Genomic DNA, 24,162 nt, shown 5'->3' with positions numbered 1-24,162 from the left:
TGATTTTTGCTTTGTATACCTTTGTTGCTTTGTCGTTAGGAGTCTAATGGTTTATGAAATCTATCTTCTTTGTGAATTGTACCTTTTATCGTTAAAAACATTCATCTTTGTTTCATTAAAAAAAATAATAAAAAATACTGACTTTTGGATGAAGAGAAATGAGCGTCTGTTGGTGCAGGCCTCAGGATTTTTGCTCCCTGGCTGACCCAGTCCTGCGCAGAGAAGCTGGCTGTTTGGCTGTGGACTGAGGTCCTCGCACCTGGTTGGGCTACCCTGGCCCCACCTTCCGCCCCCAGCTCTGGCCAGACAGGAGTGGAATTCCTAGGAAGCGCTGGGCCCGCAGAAAGCTTGGACCCCACCTGCCCCTCCCCTGCCCCTGCCAGCACCTCCCACATCCTCTCCCTTGGCCCTCCTAGGCCTCCCTGGAACTCCCAGGTGCCAGGATGGCTGCCCCTCTGGGGCAGAGTCCCAGGGTGTTGCTAGGAGTGTGGAAGTGGGAGTGGGCACCCTGGCGCCGCAGTGTGGTGGGGTGCGGGTGGGCAGAGGCAGGTGGGATCTGCCAGGATCCCTGAGACTGGTCGGCTGCGATTGCCCTGGACACCAGCCAGAGAAGACTTGTTTTTCATAACCACCACCAACTACCCGGAAGAAGAAAAAAAAACCAACAACAACAAAAACAACCATCGAACTTTTTTTTTTTTTGGAATCTGCTGTTAATGGCCCATTGGCTGTACATTATTAAACAGGCAGCTGGAGATCTGCCAGGGTAGGGTGCTTGAGCCAAGACTCACAGCCTGAACACAATGTTCCTAGGAAAACAGTCACCCATGGGGTCCCTGGGGAGGAGCACCCATGGGGAGGGCTTCCAGCTGTTGCCCCTTGCCCTGCTCAGCCTTCCCACTTCTGCTTTTGCTCTGTTTGTCTTGTGGGGAGCAGGGTCTTGCAGCACCTGGAGCCCAAGCATCCTTTATCCAGGCCCTGTGGGTCCCTCGCCACCCCAGGGGCCCAAGTTGCTCTTTCCCTTCTTATGGTTAAGTGGACAGGCTCCTGCTTCTGTTCTCATTTGGCTGGGGTGGCACTGGCTCTTCTGGGGGCTGGGCTGGGAGCTGGACACCTGGTTCTCTATTCAATCCATTGACCCTGTGGTGACATTGGGATTCCCTGCTTGTACTTTCTGGGCTTCAGTTCCCACATCACTGCAAGGAGAGGATTGGTCCCTGCACGTGTGCGTGCTGAGTCACTTCAGTCATGTCCGACTCTGCAACCCTATGGACTGTAGCTTGCCAGGCTCCTCTGTCCATGGGATTCTCCAGGCAAGAATACTGGAGTGGGTTGCCATGCCCTCCTCCAGGGGATCGCCTCCACTCAGGGATGGAACCCCTGTCTCTTGCGTCTCCTGCATTGCAGGCAGATTCTTTACCACTAGCACCACCTGGGAAGCCCCAGGATTTTTCTGGTCAGCTCTAGATTCTCACCAACATTTTGTGAGTCCTGATTGGGTGGCTTTGGGGAGAGCCTGAGGGGGACTGTTACCCAGACTTTGGAGTCCTTCTTGCTCCCTCCCTGATGCCATCGGTGAGACCACGGGCCATGTCTCATGCAAGAGGGGCTGGCAACTGGACCTCTTCATGTCCTTTTGGACAGTCCTTCCAGCCACCTTGAAGCCAGCCAGGCTAAAGGACAAAGGTGTGAAGGTGGCATTAAGTGGGAGAAAAGCAGAGGGCCTGGCGTTAGGGTGACTGCCATCTTGGTGAAGCCAGTGTTGCGCTAGGGGCTCAGTGTGGGATCTGGGACATGCCAGGGCAGGCCCACTGTCTTCTTCATGGTCAGCTGCTGCTGGGATGTGTGTGTGGCCGAGGGGTTAGTAGTTCGGGAATGGATCTTAAGGAACCTTCTCTGAACCTCTGGAGATAAGATGGTATCACCTCTACTTTGCCGTCTTATCATGATTGACTTTGGGCAAGTGACTTCACCTCTTCACCTCTGGAGCTTCCTGCGCTGTTTGGAGCAGGCAGGGATTACACCTCCTACTAGAGCTGTGGTGCGGAGTGAGCGCGCTCCTGCATGGATGGCTTGGTGTGGGTGGAGGGCATGCCAGCCGTTGGGAGGGATGTGGTCCCTCCCGCCGGCATCCCGCTCTTTCGCTCTTGTCACTGCACACTTGTGTCTGAGCTTTGGCTTGTTCCGTGTCTCTCCTCCTCCAGATGTTGAGGGCAGACCTTCCACCTGGCTTGGCTCCTGTCCACCCCGCAGTGCTCACAAAGCAGTTGTTGACTGAATGGGTGAATGAGTGAATGAACAAATAAATGAAGGGCAGCTGGAAAAGGATCAGAACCAGAGAAATAGCTGAACACCTAGAAAGTGGAAAGATCCAGAAACTGAAAGAGTTGGGAATCTCCAGCTTAGGAAGTGACTATTCTGGGAGATTGTGAGTGATTGTGTGTGTGTGTGTGTGATGCTAAGTTGCTTCAGTTGTGTCCGACTCTGTGCGACGCTATGGACTGTATCCCACCAGGCTCCTCTGTCCATGGGATTCTCCAGACAAGAATACTGGAGTGAGTTGCCATGCCCTTCTCCAAGCGATCTTCCCGACCCAGGGATCGAACCCCAGTCTCTTGCATCTCCTGCATCGGCAGGTGGGTTCTTTACCACTAGTGCCACCTAGGACTAAAGCTCTGAGGTTTGTTCTCTGAAGCGAAACCAGGCATCTCGGGTAGCAGGCTGCCTTGCAGCAGTGGGAGCTGCCTTGTGTGTGGGAGGAACTGAGGGCTGGGGGTGTGCAGGCAGAGTCTGGGGATACACCAGGCACAGGGGAAGCCCTGCGTCATACAGGATGTCGACTCAAAAGGCCTTGAGGTCCCTGCCTGATGGTTGCTGCTGCTTCAGCTAGAAGAGTAATCGCAGTCATAGCTGATGCCTGTGAACTTCAGCTTCGTTGTCTATAAAATGGGATTAATAATGGTCAATACCCCTAGGGTTGTTAAGAGGATTAAAGTGAGTTAATAACCACAAAGCTCTAAGAACATGGAAAGCACAATAAATTTTGGGCATTTATTAAATGGGACCAAAGAGTTTTATGGGAAGAAGAGATGAATCTTGATTCTGGGTGGGGGTGGTGATGGCTTCTCTGAAGGAGTAGGATGTGGGGGGAGCATAACTGTACTGGGGTGGGAGTGGGGGAAGAATGCTGTTCAGGCCAGACTCTGTACTCAACAGTGCCTTAAGTGGTTAAGTGAGATCATGCAGCTAGTGAGTGGTTGGCCAGGCTTGTGTAACTCCAAAGCCTGGACACTCTCCACTCCTGAGCCTCAGTAGGAGGGGGCTAGGTTTCCCTGATTCTCATATCCAGGGAAGGACATCAATTCATTTCAAGGTAGAGCTTAAATGGTGATTATTACTATAGGGATTATTGTTATTTATAGGAACCTCAGTTCTCAGGAAGGAAGTCTCCAATTCTGTCCAACCCTAAAAGTACTATGTAATTTAAAAAAATCTGGGGAGAGCCTGAGAGTAGGACAAGGGCTGAAATTTTCAGCAGCTCATTGCCAGGGGGCCCAGGGCAAGGAGAGAGTCATAAGAGGAACTCTGGAGACGTGAGTTTAGATGTTATGGAGAAGGTATGATGAGACGAGGGGCACCTTGAAATGGGGCGGGGGTGTTTCGGGGGAGGGAAGTAGATGCCCTGAAGGATGAGGCGTGGGTGAATGCCATGCTGGTGATAAGAGAGAGGAGTGAGAGGAGCCCAACCTTTGACAGGAAGTGGGCCGCAGCAGGGCTTCAGACTTTGGGCAAAGATGGCAAGCTAGTTCCAGTCCCTACAGAGCTACTGGGCAGGCAGGGAGGCAGTTTTAGGGAGTAGGAGGCTAGTTGACCAGTGAGCTGGCCTCGGATAGCAGGTCCAAGCTGGAAGTTCAGCCACCAGCCCGGATCCTTGCCTCTTCCTGCCTGGCAGCCGGCTTGGCTAGAGGTTGGTTCTCATGCTGGGGCCAGCATTTACTCTGCTGATTGGCACCCGCAGGCCTGGCCTTGTCAGGATGCTATCCTGTCCTTAGCAACTGCTCAGCCTTGGCTGTTTCTGCCTCTTGGACATTCAGAGATGAATGGGAAGTGGTCCCAGGCTCAAGGAATTCACAGATGGAGGGGCAGAAAGACAAAGGGAGGTGTACATGGGCAGTGAAATTTGCTCTGGCTCACCTTCCCAAGACAGTTTTTCAAGTATTTGATGATGAATGTTGTATCCTTTCTTTATCATCTGAAATAAAAATGGGGCCCAATTTCATTAACCTTTCTTGTGCTTTTTTAAAAAGAAATATTTACTGAGTGTATACTGTTCTCCTTCTCTGGATGCTCTTTGGTTTGTAGCGTGTGGAAGAGAACTTGACATTTCTGATGATGTCTAAGCTGTGTGGAGTTGAATGGAACTTTCCCTTCCTTTAATTTTGATTCCATACCTTTCTTCAGGCAACCAAAAGTTGCAGAAGTTCTGGGCTCAGCCATATCCTTCTGCCCTAAGAACTAAATTTGTTTTCACCAAATCTTAGACCTTTTCCTACATGATTAATTCAGTTTTTGAAAAAAATGACCTTTGAATCTGAGTTCAGGACTTCAGTGCAAGAGAAACGTTTCCTTGCTAATTTTAACCTTTTTTACAGTCAGTTTTGCGCTTCAGTTCAGTTGGATTCCTTAGCTTTTCCTTCTGCTTGTTGTTTTCTTCGTGTGCTCGGTGGCCTCCGTTCTGAGTCTTTACCTTAGTTTCTGATAAGTATTTCGGACAAGCCAGAGCAGAGGACAGAGCCCTTTGGCAAGTCCGGAAGTTGACATTGATCTGTTAATCAACACTGCTTGGCTTGCCGGCTAGGAATCCACTCGACTTTCTATCTTTTCTCTAAGCATTTCAGCATGAATCCTGCCAACACCTTCCTGAGATACAGATAATCCAGGTTAGGGGATTCCCCCACCGTCCAGTCCAGGAACCTTATAATAATGGAGTTCTGGTGGTGGGTGTGGCTCTGTTGCGGAGGGATGTGGGTCTCTGAAAGGATTCAGGCTGAGCCAGTAATCGTCACTGGGGGAGGGCTAAGAGGAATCCTGCCTGGAGGCATCTGAATCTCAGAGTCCTTCATGCTTTAAAATTGCACTTCTCAGGGGAGAGAGCGATTTGTGTGCAGTCAACTGACACCAGCAGCCAGGGATCAACATCTGCCTGGAAACTTCCAAGGGACCTGAGGTTATCCGATAAGGAGATGAAAGCCAAGAGGGACTGGGAGTGACCTTTGGTCCCCAAGCCATTGGTGGCTGAGCGGCGCTGGAACTGACTCCCAGTGCCTCTCTTGGCTGGAAACTGAGGCAGGCTCCAGGGAGGGAGGGGCTGCCAGTGGGTGTCCTGGGTACACGTTGTTGGCAGACCATTTTCCCCAGGCTTTCCCTGCCCTCTTGATCCTCCACCCTCAGACTGTGGTACAAATCTGAGAGAAGGGAGCCAGAATGTGGAAGGCCTGTTGCCTCTTCTCCCTGATCCATTTCCTCTGGTGGCTCAGATGGTAAAGAGTCTGCCTGCAATGTGGGAGCCCTGGGTTCGAGCCCTGGGTCAGGAAGATCCCCTGGAGAAGGGCATGGCAACCCACTCCAGTATTCTTGCCTGGAGAGTCCCATGGACAGAGGAGCTCGGTGGGCTGCAGTCCATGGGGTCACAGAGAGTCAGGCGCGACTGAGTGACTAACACAGAGCACTTCATCCTCCCTGGGGGGCCTGTGTGGCCAGGGCCCGAGGCTGGGCTGCACACTGAGACGTGCTGGGAATGCATGCAAATGAGATGCAAATAGGGGAGTGCGGTGAGGAGGGGGCGTCCCTCTCCTGCTTCAGTCTGGCCTGAGTGTTAAGGATGACGAATAGGAAAGGAAACAACCAGTGACCTGAGCTGCGAAGCCCAGGCTCAGGAAAGAAAGGAGGGAGAAGGGGCTCTGTGGGGCAACAGGACAAGGTGTGGCTCCTGGAGTCAGCTTTGGAGGGTGCCCTAGACAGGGGTCCCACGGGTGGCCCTGGGGTGAAAGCATTCTGGAGGACAGCCTCAACTCATCCCCAGCCACAGTGGGTGGTGTGGTCAGAAGCGGGAGGCTGCAACCCAAATGCACAGAGAAACTTGCCTAGGGCAGTCCCCTGGGGTCTGGCTCCCAGCCAGCTGTGTGTTGGACACAGCACGGTTCTGAGGCCCAGGGCCTCTCCCTTTGGGGTCTGGGCTTGTGGCCCTGTCTTCTCTGTGGTGGAGAAGGAGGAGGAGAGTGGGTTCCAAGGGTGCTGGAGGGTTTGGCTCCAGCAACTCCCCCTGCAGGCCACTCCCCTGCCCCCATCCTAGGAAGATTTAAGAAGCCAATCCCTCCCTGCTGGGTGTTCTTAACTCTTAGCCCAGCTCAGAACAGTTTCCCCTTAGTGCTGTTTAAGAGGCTGGGAATCTGGCCTCTCAAGAGTGGGGGCTCAAGTGACATGGTGCCCTCCAGGGGGAGCACTGGGACCCAGAATGCCTGGTTGTGCTATATGGGGACGGAGCCTTCTTAAGCTGGAAGACCTGGATCCAGATTCCTTCTCCTTCGTCAGCTGCTCTGAGCCCATCCCTAATTGTGGGATAAGAATCACTGTCATTTCCCAGGTTTTGATGGGGGTCTGTGTGGATGAACACAAGGGAAAGGTTTGGTGCAGGGTAGGCCTTTAAATAGTGATGAGAGTGAAACGAAGGAGCACCTGAGATCAGCTCTGGATCGATAGCCCCCACTCCCACCCCACCACCTCCCAGGGGCTGAGAGGCTGAGAGAATCTTGGGCCTTGACCTTCTCCTGGCTCTTTCTTCTCTGTCTCTCTGTGTTCTTCTGGCCCCATTTTTGTCCCGTCCCTCCGCTCTGCATAGTAGTGTCTAACTCAGCACCTGGCCCCAACACGAGCCGTTCATTTTCCCTCTTTTTCCCTCTCAATGGCCTCTCTGTAGCTTCATGGGGGCCCCCCAGCTCCTCTCCTTCCTCCCTCTGGGTCCCTACTCTTTGTCCCCTGTCTCCTCCTGGCTTTTCTACCCTCCGTGTCTCTAGCGTTAATCTGCCACTAACAAGCACCCATTGAACGCTCATTAGATGCCAGGCACTGCCCTGCTCCTTTCTTGGTTCTTCTTGTCTCCTTGCCTCCCTGCTGCTGCTTCTTTCCCTCCCACTCCCTTCGGCCTCCTGCCCTCCCTTCCCCCAGCTGCACTGGGCTCCAACACTGGTATTATTCAGTTTTATGAGAACCCCCCAGGCCTGCCCCTGAATGGACCAACCACAACTGGAACCAGATGTGCGGGACTGTGCTTGGGATGGGACGGGAGGAGGGAGGAGGGAAAGGGGGCATGGGCTGGCTCTGGAAGGGGGGAGGGGTCGGGGGATGGGAGATGGGAAACCCTGGGAATGCTGAGTCTTCCCCAGCCCGGAGGAGGAGGAGCTGGGTGGGGAGAGAAGGGCTGAGCAGGCTTCTTCGGGAAAGCAGTTCTGGCTGTTGGGCAAGGCTGCTCTCCTTTGAAAACCTCTAGTTCCTTGATTTCCTCTCTGTGTGGTTTTTTAAAGACTTGCTGAATTCATGATTCTGTACCCCAGGTGCTGGAACAGGAAGGCCGGGATAGAGGGAATGATGGTGGGCTGGGAGAATAATGGTGGGGCTCCGAGCACCACTGGAGGAGGGTGCTTCTCAGAGCCCCCCTGCATCTGCTGCAGGCCTGGGGAGAGTGGGATGCTCCTGGCATATCCATGTATCAGTCTGATGGTTCCCATGTCTTAGCATAGTCAGATTTTCTGTCTGCCATCATATAACTTTGAAGATAAAAATCTACATACATTTATCTTGATACAGCCTTGTGCAGAATTAAGTGTTTAAAAGAGCCTTTTTATTCAATTTTTAATCCATCACCCATCCATCTCTCCATTATTCCATTATTTATTCCACATTTGTTGAGAATCTACTAAGGGCTTCTCAAGTGGCACTAGTGGTAAAAGAACCCGCCTGCCAATGCAAGAGACACAGAGATTCAGGTTCCATCCCTGGGTGGGGAAGATCCCCTAGAGGAGGAAATGGCAACCCACTCTAGTAATCTTGCTTGGAGGTATCAACATTGTGCTAAGCACTGGACACAGTTGGAAAGGAGAAAGAAAAGGACAAATAAATCTTTGCTCAACTGCTGCTAAGTCACTTCAGTTGTGTCCGACTCTGTGCGACCCCGTAGTCGGCAGCCCACCAGAGCCCTGGGATTCTCAAGGCAAGAACACTGGAGTGGGTTGCCATTTCCTTCTCCATTTGCTCAACTATTGGGAGATATAGGAGCGCACCTAACAAGTGTCTGTCCCAGCGTTAGTATACGAGCAAGAGTGTCAGGTATTCAGAGGAGCGGTCAGTATCTGCCAAATGATTGGCAAAGGATCCATGGAGGATGTGGCTTTTGAACTCTGCCCTGAATGGTGTGATGGTAAGGTTCAAAGGGCAGGACCGCATCACAGAGGTTCTTAATGTCCTGCTGCAGAGCTGGGACTGGATATGCAGGTGGTGGGGAGCCAGGCACTATCTGATGTCAAGCAGGATGATAGTGGATGTGGGTTGGAAGGAGGCGATGGGGGAGGATGACACTTCTCTGACCAGGGGAGGGTTCCTCTTTTAAAGCAGACTCCCCCATCCGCCTCTGGAAGAGCCTCGATGGGTGACATGGACCCCTCTCCCTTCCCTCCCCTGACCAGGGCTGGCCCAGACTCCTGAGCAGCCCCTGGTCTGCAGGGGATGTGAGGGTCAGGCAGGACCGGGGTATTTGGAGACAGCTTTGCCCCAGAGTTGGGGCCAGTGAGGGCTGGGCAGAGGCCTGGAGAGGCCTGAAGCCAGAGGCACGTCTGGAACGTCTAGAACGTCTCAGAGGCACGTTCTGTGGGGCCCGGACTTTCCCATCTCTGGTTAGTACCCATGTGCTGAGATTGAGGCTGCCGTCAAGGCTGGTAGGTCCCGAGATGCTGAAATTTGGGACTCTGGGAGGCCAAACTCATCCCATCTGGGAAGGGATGAGGTCATCTCACTCTGGAGATAGGGGGTGGATGCAAGGATTCGTCTGTCTCCGCCCTCCCCTAGCAGAAGGTGCCTCTCTCTGCTGCCTCCATTCTCCTGGGCTTCACTGTCACAGGTGGTGACAGTGAAGGGGACATTCGAAGTGTGGTGACCATCTCTGTGACCCTGGCCCCAGATGGCACCAAATCTTTCTAAGGCTGTTTGTTCCTCCCGGGCCTCCCCTATCACTTTACTCTTTGGAAAACTGAAGTCTGGGGAAGGGTTTGGCTGGATTCAAAAAACTACTGAGCATTAGAGCCGGAAAAGATCTCGAGGACCTTCCCATCCTTACTCACTGGATAGCTGGGGAACCTGAGGAGGCTCCGAGGTGCAGGTCACTGGCCTGCTGGCCCAGGACCTCACAGGAAGGTGGCCCAGATGGCCGAGAGGAGGGCCTTTGAATCTCTGGAGGGGCTGAGTGGTGGGGCGCTTGGTTTTGGAGCCAGCCTATGGGATCAGAGTTCCTGCCCTGCACCATCCTGTGTGGTCTTGGACAAGTCAGCTAACGGCTTGGAGGTCACTTTCTTCAGCTAAAATAACAAGGGAGATTCAAAGACTTAAGTGAGAGAGAATATTCATTAAGTGCGGGGCATACAAACAGGTGTGCAGCAAATGACTTTTCCTTTCCCCTCAGGATAATCCTATCTGTTTCTTTTGTCATTTGTGTGGTACTCCAAGTTTCAAATCACATTCCGGCCCCCCCTCCTATTTTTTTTTTTTTTTTGTGGCTGTGCCACAGGGCATGTGGGATCTTAGTTCCCCAATCAGGGATCAAACCCGTGCCCCCTGCAGTGGAAGCCTAGAGTCTTAACCTCTGGACCACTGGGGAATTCCCGTTCCCTGAATGTTTTTAATTGTAAGAAATCTCTTTCATATAGAAAAGCTGAAAGGATAACATGCTAAACTCCCTGATTCTGTAATGGACACTTTGTTATATTGGTTTTATCACATTTCTGTCTCTCCCTCCATCAATCCATCTTATTTTTTAAATATTTTTCAAAGAGAGTTGAAGCATGCATTTCACTAACTAGAGTTCAATTCAAATCACTTTGAATATTCAGTCACAAATGTCCTAACTCAGCCCAGAGGGAAAAAGCCAGGGTTGTTATCCCACATTTGACAGAGAAAAAAACAAAAACCAGTTCAGAAGTGAGATTCTAGGTCTCTAGTCACAAAATGAGCTGGAAACAGTATAAAGCAGGGCGGTTTACAAAAGTTGGGAGTTGCTATTATTATTACTGTCTCATCAACCATCCTTCTCCACCCAGTAGCTCTTGGGCCATTTGTCTGCTGTTGTGTGTCTTCCACGGGGGAGTGGAGGGTGGCGTTTCTGGACTTCTTGGCATCTTGCCCCCTTTCCCCACCTCTGCCCCGGAAACCCCTCTGCCCCTCCCTGCAGGTCCCCAGGGAGACTGCTGAGCCGGCGGCTGAAGGAGGGGGCAGGCCACCCTTCTTGACATCCCTAGCCCGAGGCATACGTGCCCTGACTCCCAGCCGCCCTGCCGGGGAGCTGGGCGCGAGTGTCCTGGCCAAGTGCTTCAGGGGTTAAAGGAGGCTGCGGGCGGACTGCTGGCCGGCTCTGGGAAGGGGGAAGGAGGAGGCGGTGCGCCGGTAGCCCGCCCGCCTCCGCTGGGGGAGGGAGCCGGGCGAGCAGCGCCCTCGCTCAGTTGCTCCCGGCAGTGGCCCTGCGCCCGCTCCCCGCCTGGACACAAGGCTCACTCACGCCCTCCTCTCGGCAACCAGCTTCTTGCCAGCCACAGCTGCGGCCCCATCACTGCCCACCGCCCCTGTCCTGTGAGCCCAGACACCCATCCCGCCCAGTGACTCCTCTACCGGAAAGGTGAGCGTGGGGTCCGCAGTGTGTGTTTTGTGTATGTGTGCGGCGGGCTGCCGGCCCTGATGCTGTCAGGACCACCGATCTGGGTGCGAATTAGGGGAGCGGGGAGTCGGTTCCGCCTGGTCACACGCCTCCGGGCTCAGCGGCCCGTCCTGGCCATCATGTCAGTCCCCTGCCACTGTCGGTGTCTGGTTCTGGCAGGGATGTCTGGGGCGCGGTTGCCAGTCAGAAGGAGTTTGGTTTCCTGGAGAAGTTGCTGGTGTCAGTGGCTGCTTGAGACTGAGGCCAGCAGGGACTAGTGAGGAGGACTCGCTGACTGAGGCAGGCGGGAGGTCAGCGTATTCAGTCGCCAGGGTCCCTTCCCCTGCCTGCTTTCTGTCACGGAGAGGACCGAGAGGCAGGCAGCTTTTCCTCTCCACTTCTCCCCCTGCCACTGGCTGGAGCTGTTGCTGGGTAGCTTTCCCCTCCGTGGGGCTCTTCTTCCTCTCTTCTCTCTTCGCCTGGGCCAGGGTTGGGGTGGCCACGGTGGAGAGTGAGGGCCTGGCAGGCCCACGTCTCAGGGGTCACTGCTCCTTTGCCCATGCGCACACCTGGCATGAGTGTCCCCTGCCTCCCTCCCCCATCCAGCAGCTCCTACTCCTTTCTCACCCCTCTGGGCAGAAATAGCTAATCCAGGTGGTTAATGAACAGACACACACAGGTGCCTTTCAACCCCCACCCCCACCCGGTCCCCACCGCTCTCTGGGCCCTGACCCTGCCTGCCACCCCTTCCCAGCCCAAGCATTCATACAGAGCTAACTTCAGGGTCTGTTCCCCACCCCTCCTTCAGGACCAGGGCCGGGACTGCCTGCCCAGATGTTTTTAGGTTGGCTACTCTCTTAGAACAGGGAACTGGGAGGGTGGTGACCAAGGGGTGACCCACTGTGTTCCCAAGTCAGTCTCCCTCCAGAGGAGTGGGATGGGGTTAGGGGACAGAATGCGTGCTGGGCAGGAGGGGAGCTGGGTTGGCGAGAGCAGGACAGATGGCTGCGGAGCGAGGCTAAGAGAGGTGGCTGGAGATGAGGGTTCTAGAGTCTTCAGGGGACAAGAATTTCTCTTCTGGGAGCCCCAGAGTGCCTTCTGTGTGGCCCAGCCAAGCCAGGGGTTCGAGAAGGTGGAGAGGGAGCACCCTTGAGACTCTGCTGGGCCCCTTCCTGAAGCTGCCTGGGTGGGGTGGGGACCATTGTGGTCAGGCTTGGCCTTAAGCTGCTTCCACCCTTGCCAGTGGGCGGCTACTCCAGTCTCCCCCACCTTGGCTTTCCCCCCAGGACCTCAAAACTTGCTACATCTTAAGGCATCCTCTGCCCCGATCTCTCTGGCCTAGGGGTGGGGGAACGAGGCCCTGGGCCTGGCTCTGGATGGCGAGCCCACTGGGAGAGCTGTCAGTGGGATCAGCGCTGGGGTTGCCGCTTAGTGTTGGCCTTGACTCTGCTGTCCTGCAGAGGGTCAGGAGTGGAGACAGTGGGCCAGAGCCTAGGAGGGTCTCAGCCAGGCCGGTAGGACTGAAGCCAGGACTTTGATCTGGAGCTGAGAAGTCTTGGGTGGCAGAGGAGGCAACCTGGGAACCAACCTCTGCTTCCAGACCCCTGTCCTTGAACCCTCCTGGCCCTTCTTCCTAAACCCTTGTCTCAGACTTCACACTTCACTTCCCCCAAAGCCCCAGTTCAGAGTCTCCCATGGGGGAGCTGTCATGTCTGGAACTGTGAACACAGGGGGCTGGAGTGGGGCTGGGGTATATGGGGAACAGAGGAGTTCAGAGACGAGGTTATTGTTTGGTGACCATCTTTTTATTGCTGAGGGACTGCGGCTGACGCTTTGGAGTTTGGGAACTCTCAGTGTCCTGTTTCTATTGAAGTAAGAGTAGGAAGCAAAGGGGAAGAATGGATTTTTGTTTGGTGAGGGAAGCTTAGGTCTGTTTAATGTAGGGCTTTCCTAACAAGCTTAGCAGGTCAGTGGGAGAAAGGGCTGCCTTGTAAGGTAGTGAGGTTCCCGTCCAGGGAGGAGTTCGGACAGAGGCTGGACAACAGATTCCTGAGCTGGGATGTGGTTAGAAGGGATGACCTTGAAGGTCTCTGGGGATGCTGAGGTCCTGGGATTCTTGGAGTCGGGGAATTCTCTGACACCAGGGTCAGGGAGCAGGAAGGCAGTGGCCTCTGGCCTGGGGCGTGGGCACTGGCAGGACCTCCCAGGGTCCTGCTTCTCCCTGCCAGTGTTTGGGGAACAGCGAACCTGATGCTCTGCCTTCACACCCATTGCTCACCAGCCCACCACGTTGTCCCAGCTGCTTCCTGCAAAGATTCTGAGTTTCTTCCTATTCGTCTTGTCCTGCTCCTTGCTTTGCCCTGCCGGTTAATCCCACAACGGTTGGAATGGACCTGTGGGCTCAGGACATGGTGTGCAATGGAGGGGATCCCTGCCCCTCTGCAGTTAGAGCCCACTGCCTGCTCTGAGATGCTAACTGGGGGCAGAGAAGTGTGCTAGTGTGGGTAGCTTGAGCTCCTGCCCAGTTTGTCCCCTACTGGAAAAAGGGGCCTCCCCAGCCTGCCTGGAGCTGGTAGGCAGTGGAGCCAAGATCTTGCGAAAAACACAGGGGTTGTACTTCTCTGAGCCTCAGTTTCTGAATTTGTAAAATAATACCGGTTTGGGGTTGTCGGGGCAGCTAGAAGTGGTTTGTGTAACTAACAGCTGGAGGTGCAAGCCAAGAGAGTTGTTCTAGGGCCTCTCTGGGGTGTGGGAGGAGCCGGCCACCTGCTCCCCCAACACCAGCCTCTCCAGACCTGTTTTCCAAGGTTGGGGGTGGCAGGGGGAGGGAGGTCCTTGAGAACAGAGAGGTGAGATGGGGTGGGGGTGGGGCTCAAGATTTCTGAGCACCAAACCCTGGGAACCTTGGGCTTCCCCTGATGGAGTGTCAAAGTGGGCTTCTGGGCTGGGCTCTGGACCCATGCTGGGTGTCCCAACCTGCCTCTCTCTGCAGCCCCTCCTCTCTGGATGGCCGGTGAGCCCCTTTCTCCTTAGTGCCTGCATGCATGCTCAGTCCCGTCTGACTCTTTTTGACCCCATGACTGTAGTCCACCAGGCTTCTCTGTCCGTAAAATTTCCCAGGCAAGAATATTGGAGTGGGTTGCCGTTTCCTTCTCCAGGGGATCTTCCCAACCCAGGGACTGAACCAGTGTTTCCTGCATTGGCAGGTGAATTCTTTATCCCCGAGCCACCTGGGAAGCATCTTTCTCCTTAGTGGGAGACTGAAGGAGGAGGGTCCTGGCTTTGACAGAGGATGAAATCCTTGCTAATGTCTGACTTCAGCACCTCGGGACCTGATGAGGCTGCTTAATTAGGACCCATCTTCCTCTGGTCTGATAAAGACCAATGGGAGGGGCAGGAGGTGAGGGGCTGGAGATGTCAGGCTTGGAGCTGGGGTGGCTGGCAAAGGGTTTCAGGTGCAGCCGCTCTGGCTTCTTGGCTTATTTCTGGGGCCCCTAGTCTCTTTCACTCCAGAAAGGGAAACAGGCCCAGTTGAGGGATAGTGCTGAAGCAGGGCAGAGGAAAGCCCTCCCAATTACTAGACTCAGAAAAAAGCAAATCAGAAATGAGTGCGGTGCTGCGGGAGGGAGAGAGTGGTTTGGGGAGACTAGGGGGACTTACCGTGTACTGTCCCCCAACCCCTATGGCCCTGGTATTAGCTTTCAAAGCTATTAGGCTTGCAGAGGTGTGGGTACAAGTGAGCTGGAACGAGGGTAGTGGGGGTGGCAGGGCTGCCAGCCTTGCGGTTGTGCCACCTCCCAGGTGTCCCTCCATTATGCACGGTCACCCGTGCCCTCGCCTCCTTCCTAATCTCCAGTCACCTGAAACTCTTTCCCATAGGATGGGTTGGGGGGCTGGTGGAGGCCTTCAGAAGGTGCAGCTGGGTCCCTGGCCAGCTCTCTCACCCAGGTTGGGGACCCTGGCCATCTTCCTTCTCTTCGACACTTTGATTTCCCTCCGGGAGGGTGGTTGGTCTCCGTGGAGTGGGAGCTTGGGTGGGGTGGGGGTGGTAGGTGGGCCCGAGCCAGTCCCTGGCGCTGCCTCCTCCAGGGTTTATCTGGTCGCTCTAATCCCTGCCTTTTTAGGGCTGGAAGCCTGTAGCTTGGGCCTGGGTGTTTTTGGAGGCAGACAGGGCTGGCCCAGGGGGGTGGAGTCCCAGGGAGCTGGTGAGGCACAAGGTGCTAGAGGAGGGGCAAATCCTGTCCATCTGCCACTGTGGGGAAGGGCTCCAGTCCCGGGTCAGATCCCCTGGAAACTTCCTAGGCATTCTCCAGCAGAGAATATGGGGGTCCCCCAGTTTCCTAGCCCTTGCAGGCTTCCTCTGTGCTCACCTATCTTCTCGCTGGATTACAAGCTCCTTGAAGGCAAGCCTGTGCCTTTCGCCTCCCTGGTGATGCTTGTTCTACCTGGCAGAATGCTGCTTAACATGAACCGATGGACTAATGGTCTCAGGGGACAGTTTTAGATAGCTTAAAACATTTTAAGTTGATTCTTTAGTATAATTTTTAAAGGTCACACTCCATGTACAGTTATTACAAAATATTGGCTATTTCCCATGTTGTACAATACATCCTTGTAGCCTACCTTACGCCCAATAGCTTGTAACTCCCCTTCCCTGCACTTATTCTCTAGCCCCCCCTGCCTGCCCCCCGCGCCCCCCACCCCAAACGCAAACACTGGTAACCACTAGTTTCTTCTGTGTATCTGTGAGTCTGCTTCTTTTGTTTTGTTCTATTCACGAGGTCATTGCATTTTTTGGATCCCACATATAAGTGACGTCATACAGTATTTGTCTTTTCCTGTCTGATTTATTTCACTTAGTATGATGCCCTTGCCAGTTTTAATGAGACTTTCTGTTCCATGGTTTGTTTGTGAGGATCAGATGAGTTAGTTTCTTGAAAACACTTTGAACAGTGCCCAGCACATAGTAAGTGCTCAATAAGTATTAGTGATTATTATTATTATTGATGGTGGTAGTGGTGGTGTTATTCTAGGTGCCCAACTCTGGGTTGGCTCTTTTCTCGCCTGTTGTGGCTGTTCCAGCCCTAAGACAGGGAGGGTTATGGGCCCAGAGAGTGGAGGAGATAGTGGCATTGTTTTCCCTTGAGGGGTCCTAGCCTCAGAGCCTAGAGAAGAGATTTCCTTTCCCTGCCTAACTCTCTGTGTGACTGAGGGGAGGTGGGAGATAAGGGAGCCTCTCCAGGCTTTCTCTGCTGTGTTTATGGAGGACTCTGAGAAAGCTGCCATCACTGTAAACAAGATGCGTTATTATAAACCAGCCCAGTTTTCCCTTCTTGGCTCCCATCCCATTTGTTGATGAGAGTCACCGAATCAGAGACTCCCAGGCTCAGCAAGGATGTGGCCTGGCCTCCAGGCAGGCTCCCCTTGACCATGGGCTACATACATAGGGGTAGCATCTATATTTTAAAAGTGGGATCTCCCCAATAATGCTGCAAGTTGCATGCCCTCTAGGTCTCTCTGAAGTCTAACCTGCATTCCTCTTGCTGTAGCCTTAGTTCAGTCCCCTGTTGGTAGGAGGTGGGGGAGAGCCATGCCCTGCCCTTCCTGTGTGCCTTGAAGCTGGCAGCTCTGACCCCGTGGTGGCAGTTGCAGGCTCCTGGTCATGCTCTTTCTCCATCTCAGGCCTCTCTTGGGGTCATCTGCTTTCCTGCACCCCTGATGTTCCTCATTAGTCAGGGTCAGCCCTCAAGACCTGCCACATACACCCTCCACCTAGTCCTGGTTCCCACCCAGGGAGGCTGAGGTTGCTCCAGGTCGGGGGGTGTGAGCTCTGTTTCCGGACCCCTGGCCCGCCCAGTTGCAGCTGTAAAAGGCATTAAGCAGTTTTTTTTTTTTTTTTTTTATTCTTTTGAGGAAAGAATAGGCTTGGGCTGATGATGATGACAGCTGGGGAGGGTTCCTGAGTTCAGCTCAGCCCTATCTGTCTTCCCCGTCTTAGCCCCTGCTAATTTCTGTCCCATTTCTAGGCCATTGCTCATCTAGAGGAGGGGCTTGCCTTTGACCTTTGACCTCAATCAGATCTGAGCACTTGGGCTCAGACGACCCTTTATGGGGAGCAGACTGTGGGTTCAGCATGGGGCTTGATGCTGGGGTGGGGCTGCCCAGGGGCAGGCAGAGGGCTTCAAGGGACATGTAAGGGAGGGTTCCTGCCTTGGGATCCCTGTGGCTGAGAGTGGTGGGAGAGCAAGGCACCTACCTCTTCCTGCACTTGGGAGCAGTCCCTTCCCTTGCTGGGCCCGGTGTCCTCATCTGTAAGAAAGAGGGCGGGAGAGATGCTGGGCTGGAGGAGTCTGTGAGTCCATGTCCCTTCAGAAGCCTCCCCTGGTCCCAGGCTTTGAACTTCACCTTGGATTGACCTTGCTTCCCTCCCCCAACCCCCACCCCTGCCCCCACCTCTGGCAGTCGCTGGCAGGAAGTCCTGCTGATTAGGGCCCTAATCATCAGCTGAGACTCCCAGAAACTGCCGAGCTGGTAGAGCAGAGAGGGGCCGCCAGGCCAGGAAGGGGGAAGCATGGGGAGCAGCCCCCAGTCAGGAGAGACTTGGACTGGGGTGGTGGCTGTGACTAGGGGGCGCTAAAGGCCTGCGTGGGGTTGGGGTTGGCTCTTTGGGCCCAGGCAGTGCCCTGGACTTGCTGCCAAGGCGGTGGGGCAATGGCTGAGTGCAGCTGGGCACACTTAAAGCTTTCTGGGTGTCAGACCTTTACCAGGCAGGGTGCCAGGGATATGTGCGGGGCTGGAAAGGCCAGGGAGACATGCTCTAGTAGGAAGCAAAGGAGAGTCGCTGGAGGGTCTCTGCAGCATGCAGAGGGTGTATCAAGCAGGAAGGAGTGCACATGAGCTGATAGAATGGAGAAAATTTTGAAGAAGAGGTGCTGTTTGAGGTGGGTTTTGAAGGTTGAGAAGGAGTTCTGCAGGAAGGAAAAGGGACAAAGCCGTCTTTGGGCATGAGGGGAGGCCTGCACAAAGGCACAGGGGCATGCTGTAATGATGGATGAAATGGCTCCAGCCACGTGTCAGAGTTAGGCTTCAGTGTCCCTCCTAACTCTGCTGCTTACTGGCTGCCTGACCTTGGGCTGAGCCTCAGTATCTGCATCTGTAAAATGGGGTTAACATGCAATCTCATAGAGTTGTGGTGGGAATGAAATGAGATCGTACTTGTGAAGTGCCCGCTTGTGAAGCTCAGTGCCCGGCACAGGCCAAGCCCACAGAAAGTGGTTTGTGTGGGGAAGGCTGACTTTGGGGGAGTCTTGAGGTGTTGCTTGGGGCTCAACTGTGGGGGGTTTACTAGGAGAGATTAAAGAGGGAAGTGGCAGAGGGCTTTGTCAGAGAAGAAACACAAAGAGATGGTGATTTGGGCAGTTGAGAGGGCCAGACTGGGCCAGGGAGACTGGGGACAGGTCCCAAGGTCAGCCTCCTGGGGTCCCTGGGCTGGGAAACCCTCCCACGAATAACTTCACACCTCTGGTCTTCTTTCCCACGTGCTGTCTTCCTTTCCGGGGTCAGAAGGCTGGGGAGGCACTGAGATCTTCCTGGGCAATCTTTCAGGCCAGAAGAGAGCCTGGGCATGGCTTCACACACGAACGGATGGACAGACTGCAGCAGGCGGGAGTGAGGGTAGACTGTTGGCAGCTCCCATTTCTGAAGAGTTATACGAGAGAGACTCCTTTAGAGGGTGTTATTTACCCAGTAGGTGCTCACACATGAACAAGGGCATCCCCTGGTCAGGGTGGAGGCAGTGGTGTCCCATCTGATTGTCAGTGGGCCGGTTAAGTGTCTGGACATGGGCTGCCTGTCCAGAGCTAAGAGGAAGGTTGTGTCACAGAGGCTGGGTGCTCAGCAACTGTGCGGATGAGGGAGCAGGGATTTCAGGAGCTTTAACTTCCTGAAGTGAGGTCCTGTCCCTAGGGTGGAGTGGCATGGAGGTCAAGACCGCATACCCTGCAGCTGCACTGTCTGGGTTTGAATCCTGAGACCCCCTCCTGCAGGCTGTGTGACTGCCGGCCACTTATCTAACCTGCCAGGGCTTCAGTTTACTTAAATGTGAAATGTGGGCACCAGAAAGATCTATGTCCTGTGGACATACTGCATGTGTGCATGCTAAGTTGCTTCAGTCGTGTCCAACTCCGTGTGTCCCTATAGACTGCAGGCTCCTCTGTCCATGAGATTCTCTGGGCAAGAATACTGGAGTGGGGGACCTGTGGTTATTATTACTGTTTTTGTTATTACCACTTTTGGTGCAGAGGGAGGGAGTGGGGCAGGGGCTTCTTGGCAGCGATGAGAGGAGCCACCCAGAGGGAGGTGAGGGGAGAGCAAGAGATAGATGGAGACTTTGAAGAATCCTTGGTGCTTTGTGAGCTGCTTGCGATGCCACACAGGGCGCTGCTTGTGCTCTGGCCAGCTGAGCTGAGCAGAGCGTGGGAGCGGAGGCAGCAGCCAGGCCTGGATTCCCGGCTGGAGTCCTGGGAGAGCAGGGGCTAGCCGGGCGAGGGGTGGGGGAGGAGAGGTGAGCAGAGAGGAGGCCAGGACTCTCCCTAGTCCCCAGCTGAGACCCGAGGAATTCTTTCCATCATCTCTTGCCAGAGGTCCTGACCTTTTTTTAGCTTCAGGGCCTTTGGAAGGCTTGTGGTCCAGTCTCCCTGCTTCCTGGGCAGCCTGTTTCTGATGCCCCTTCCCTGTTAGAAAGTGATTGCACTGCATGAGCTACTGTCTGGCTGCAGTTCCTTTGGTGTGGAGGAGCAGTCTGGTGGGAGGAGCAGCTGCTTTGCAACAGGAGCGAGTGAGGGTAAACTTCAGGGCCCTGCCCTGAGTTGGGGCAGGAGAAGGGTTAGCTGGAGGGACTGATGGCAGGGGGATTCAGGTGGCCTGTTTCTAGTCCCTCTTTGGCACTGTGTGACCTTGGGAAAATCACTTCGCCTCTCTGGGCTTCAGTTTGCTCATTTATGAGAGGAGAGGGTGGAGCTAGAGTTCTTGATTTCTAATCGGTGTTGAAATTCTGCAAGTCCATGGCTCTTTCTGAACAGAAGGGTCCTTGCTCTTGGGGCTCTGGGAAGAGCTGTCTGGCACAGAGGTGCAGGCCCTGGAGTGTCTTTAGGCATCTCCTGAGAAGCCTGCTGAGATTCTGGGGAGGTCCCTTCCAGCCCTGGCATTGGAAGATTCTTTGCCCAGTGACCACTCCTCAGCTCCATTTCTTGGAACAGAGCAGAGGGCAACAGCTGCCTTGAGTTGAGGGGCCAGAGCTTCTGGGTCTCTGTCCCACTCTTTTAGGTGGGGATGCGCTGGCAGGATGAGAGCTGGTGGAGTAAGAGAGGGAACTAGGCAGATCTGCCAGCTCCCCCTTGGTCATGCTTAGGGGACAGTGGGAGTAAGTGATGCACTTAGCGGAGGGCACACAGAGAGGAGTGAGTAACAGTTGTGAGTAACGGCTGAGTGTCTGTCGGGCAGGTGGCTCTTAGACTGTACAGAGCTGTCCAGGGCTCCGGAAATGCTCGCTGGAGGCCCAGCCACTGAGTCACCGCAGCCTGAGCTCCACAGCCCCTGCCCTCCTTAGGAGCCTGGAGTCCCTTGTCTCCTGGAGCTTAGCAGCTGTAGGCCTGCATCCCCTGCCCCTTTGCCTCTCTTGTGTTTTTCTGTACTAGCCCCTCCCACCACCTATACCTCCACCCTGCCGTGACCCCATAGCTGCCCTGTTTTGTCTTTAAATCACCCTGGTGACTTTATCTCCTGAAGGAGTATAGATTGTTTATTCTGGCTGTCCTGCGTTTGAGTGCCAGCTCTACTGTTAAGAAGTGAGTAGTCTTGGGCAATGAAGTTTTCTAGTTGAGTTTCAGTGGTCACATATGGAAGAATGGAGTGTTGCTTTTTGTGTATATTGCTGAAAGGGTTAAATGTGATACTGTGTCTGAAGTAAAAGGTACCCGGTAGGTATTCAGATAAAGCAGTTGTCCCGTAAGCCCTGAAATTTGTTTTGCTCCTCCTTACTACCTCTACCTCCAAAATTCCTTCTTCCACGTCTGTCTTCATCCTCATTCTCAGGATGCTATGAGGCAGTTGGATCTGCCTCATTGTTCGTACGTATGCCGTCCTGTTTCTGCCATCTCGTATCCAGCTTCCATCAGTGTGCCCTACACTGCCCCCCACCCCCACCTGCTGTAGTGGAAGGAGGCCCAGGGCTCAGACGGTCCGGGTGAGTCCGAGGGGAATGTGTCACTTGTCCAGCCTCAGTGGGTGGGCAGGCTCCTGTGGGCACCTCACGCCTCCCACCTCTGCCAGTTCATGCTCGCCCCTCCCCGCTGTCTGCCCACGTGGGTCATTTCCCCTTCTGGCTTCCTGAAGTCAGCTGAGCTCAGGGCCGTGCAGACTGCCCCTGCCAGGGGGTGTGTTCCTGTCTGTGAGGCTCTGCTTGGGGTGGGGCAAGGAGAGGGCACCAGGGAGTGACTCTGCATTTGGGCCTGGCAGTGGTCCTGTGACGTGTGGGTGCGTTGTGTGTGCCTCCGGGCATCTGAGCTCTGTGCAGTGTCTCTGGGTCCCCGGAGCCTCTATCTGATGTGGACTCTCTCTCCTGTGTATTGAAAACCTGCCTGTGTTTTCCCAGCCAGATAGAGCCGGGTCTTCCGCCGCCCCTGCCCCTCTCTCCACCCCCTCTTCCCTTCAGACCTGGTTTTGGATGCGGATGCGTGCATCTTGAAGGGCCTCCCGGGGAACAAGGAAACGCTGAGGGGAGGCCGGGAGTGGATATGCGTCAGATGGAGCCCGAACAATGCTGGTGACAGCCAGGCCTCCGCTGGCCTTCAGTGCTGGCCTGGCTTCAAGTCTCTGCTGCTGGCTAATTGGGATCGGGAAGGGGCTTCCTGTGACTGGGCCACAGATGGATTTAAAGGAGCTGCGGGAGCTGGGCTGCCCTGCCCTGGGGACCTCCTGTCCCTGGGGCCCCTGGAGCAGTCCATCGGAGCAGATGGGGCTCCAAAACACCAGCCCTTGACATGCACTAATTGTGCGGAACCATCGGACAGGCTCCTCCTGCTGCTGCCATCTGTGGCCCAGGAGTTTTCTACATGAGTGAATTTTCAGATAATTGAAACTTAGGCCATGTAAGAGTTGGAAGTGCCAAAGGAAAAAGTTGAATTGTTTTGATGGTAATCTTTTGCATTGTGTTATACTGCTCCGAGCTCTGACTTAAGGTAGATTCCTCTTATTCTGTTATTGTTCCTCAGTTTTGATCGCTATAAAGTGGGCCTATGAACAGAACCTACGTCACAGGGTTCAAGAGAGGATTACATGAGTTGCAACACACCAAATGCACATGGTTTGCCCTGTACAATTTGCTCACCTTTAAATGAAGGCGCTGAGGCATGGAGAAGCGCAGGAACTGCATCCAGCTCAAATGGAAAGGGTCTAATGTTTTCCAAGCGTGTGCTGTGTTCCAGGCGTTTTTACTTGCGTCATCTCAGTCAACTTTATTTTGTCCTCCCAACCAGTGGTAAAGAACCTGGCTGCCTGCGCAGGAGATGTAAGAAACATGGGTTCAATCCCTAGGTTGGGAAGATCCCGCTGGAGGAGGGCATGGCAATCCACTCCAATATTCTTGCCTGGAGAATCCTGTGGACAGAGGAGCCTGGCGGGCTATAGTCCATAGTATTGCACAGAGTCGGACATGACTGAAGAGACTTAGCATGAGCGAACGCAAGCACTCTGCAAAGTAGGTCTCCTTATCCGCAGTTTAGGTCAGCAGCCAGTCTGTGGCAGATGAATATTTGAGTCCAGGCCTAATCCTCGGGCTCCTCGGAGGCAGCTGCGGGTTTGGTGCGAGAATCACCTGTCATTCGTAGGCTGTGTGCACCTTACAAAGCCACTGCTGTCTTGACGGTACTCAGACAATACCCACCCCCGAGCAGGGGCTGCATGTGGAAGTCAGTGGCTCTTTTGGGACGAATCTTCAAGTTTTCTGTTTTTGTACCATGAGGTGAATAAGTGTCCTTTTGGCTTCCCTTGAAGCTCAGCTGGTAAAGAATCTGCCTGCAGTGTGGGAGATCTGGGTTTGATCCCTGGGTTGGAAAGATCCCCTGGAGAAGGGAATGGCTACCCACTCCAGTATTCTGGCCTGGAGAATTCCACGGGTTGTATAGTCCATGGGGTCACAAAGAGTCAGACACGACTGAGTGACTTCCACTCCACTAACCCATTCCAGGGCTTTTCTGTCTTACCTCTTATCTTTTGGTTGGAAACTCATGCCCCTCAGTGTGTTCAGGAGTTTAGAAATGAGGACCCACAAGCAGAAGGTGTTCTGATCTTTTAGAATTGAACCCACTTCCAGTTACCACATTTGGGTTAGGTTCAGAGCAGTTTGGCGTCAAGTGATGAGACAAAATGACTTTTAGTGGCTTAGGGAATGCAAGGCTACAGATGGACTTGGAGAATACAGGATTTTCTCCTGTTTGCTTTTCTTTTGGCAAGGCTTAAATCTTTAAGGAAGGAGGTAGGCCTTCCTGACCAGCAGCAGCTTTGAGCAGTGATGCAGGCAGCGTGAGAAGCCTGAAGTACCAAAAAAGCTTTGGGCCATTTCTTCAAATCTGAGATGTCTTTTTTTCCCTCCTACATTCTGTTTAATGCTTTTGAACTTGGAATGCATCTTATGATTGAAAGTGTACATTTTCGGGTAGCCTTCCCTCCTCAAAAACTATTGTCCAGTTGATGCTACCCCAGACAGTCAGTGATATCTTTGAGATTAGGAAACAGAGCCATGTACACCTGTGGTTTGCAAAGCCTCCTGAAGATGTGAAGGGACTGAAGCCTGCAAGCTGTTGTCCTGAGAGCTGACTATGGCTGAGTTTAGGAAGGCACAGGGAACCTCTCTTGTCTGTGCAGGTTTGAGGGTGGCCCCAGTCTTGGAATTCTCAGTTTGGGGCCTGGCTCAGCCCATCCTCTCCTCTACCACTGCCCCAGCCTCCTTTGCTGGGGCCCCTTTCATGCTCCTTGGCAGGTCCTGACCCCTCTGGCTTCTTGGGTTTCCCCCTTGCTCTTATTAATACATGTTTTTTTTTTTCTCCCACGCATCCTTCTTTCCTCACTGTTTTAGCACAGCTTAGGGTCAAAGACTCTGATCCTTCAAGTTTTCATCAGGGACAGAAACCCTCATGGGGAATAAAGGGGCAGGG

General features: G+C 53.9%; 1 protein-coding gene across 5 annotated transcripts in view; it reads left to right on the top strand.

Annotated features, from left to right (window-relative positions):
• TNS1 (tensin 1) overlaps window positions 1-24,162 on the top strand; it is a 245,106-nt gene that overhangs the window by 88,942 nt on the left and 132,002 nt on the right. For 2 of the 5 annotated variants that reach the window (XM_069578288.1, XM_069578287.1), the window contains exon 1: window positions 10,579-10,933. The exons of the other annotated variants lie outside the window; for them this stretch is intronic. The gene's annotated coding sequence lies outside the window, so the exon portion shown is untranslated. Of the gene's footprint in view, window positions 1-10,578; window positions 10,934-24,162 lie in introns of those variants that run through there. 5 annotated transcript variants of the gene reach the window in all.

Source organism: Ovis canadensis, chromosome 2 (genome assembly GCF_042477335.2).
Source record: "Ovis canadensis isolate MfBH-ARS-UI-01 breed Bighorn chromosome 2, ARS-UI_OviCan_v2, whole genome shotgun sequence".
Lineage (NCBI taxonomy): Eukaryota > Metazoa > Chordata > Mammalia > Artiodactyla > Bovidae > Ovis > Ovis canadensis.
The sequence above is the reverse complement of the archived record's forward strand: the minus strand, read 5'-3'. Positions and strand labels throughout refer to the sequence as shown.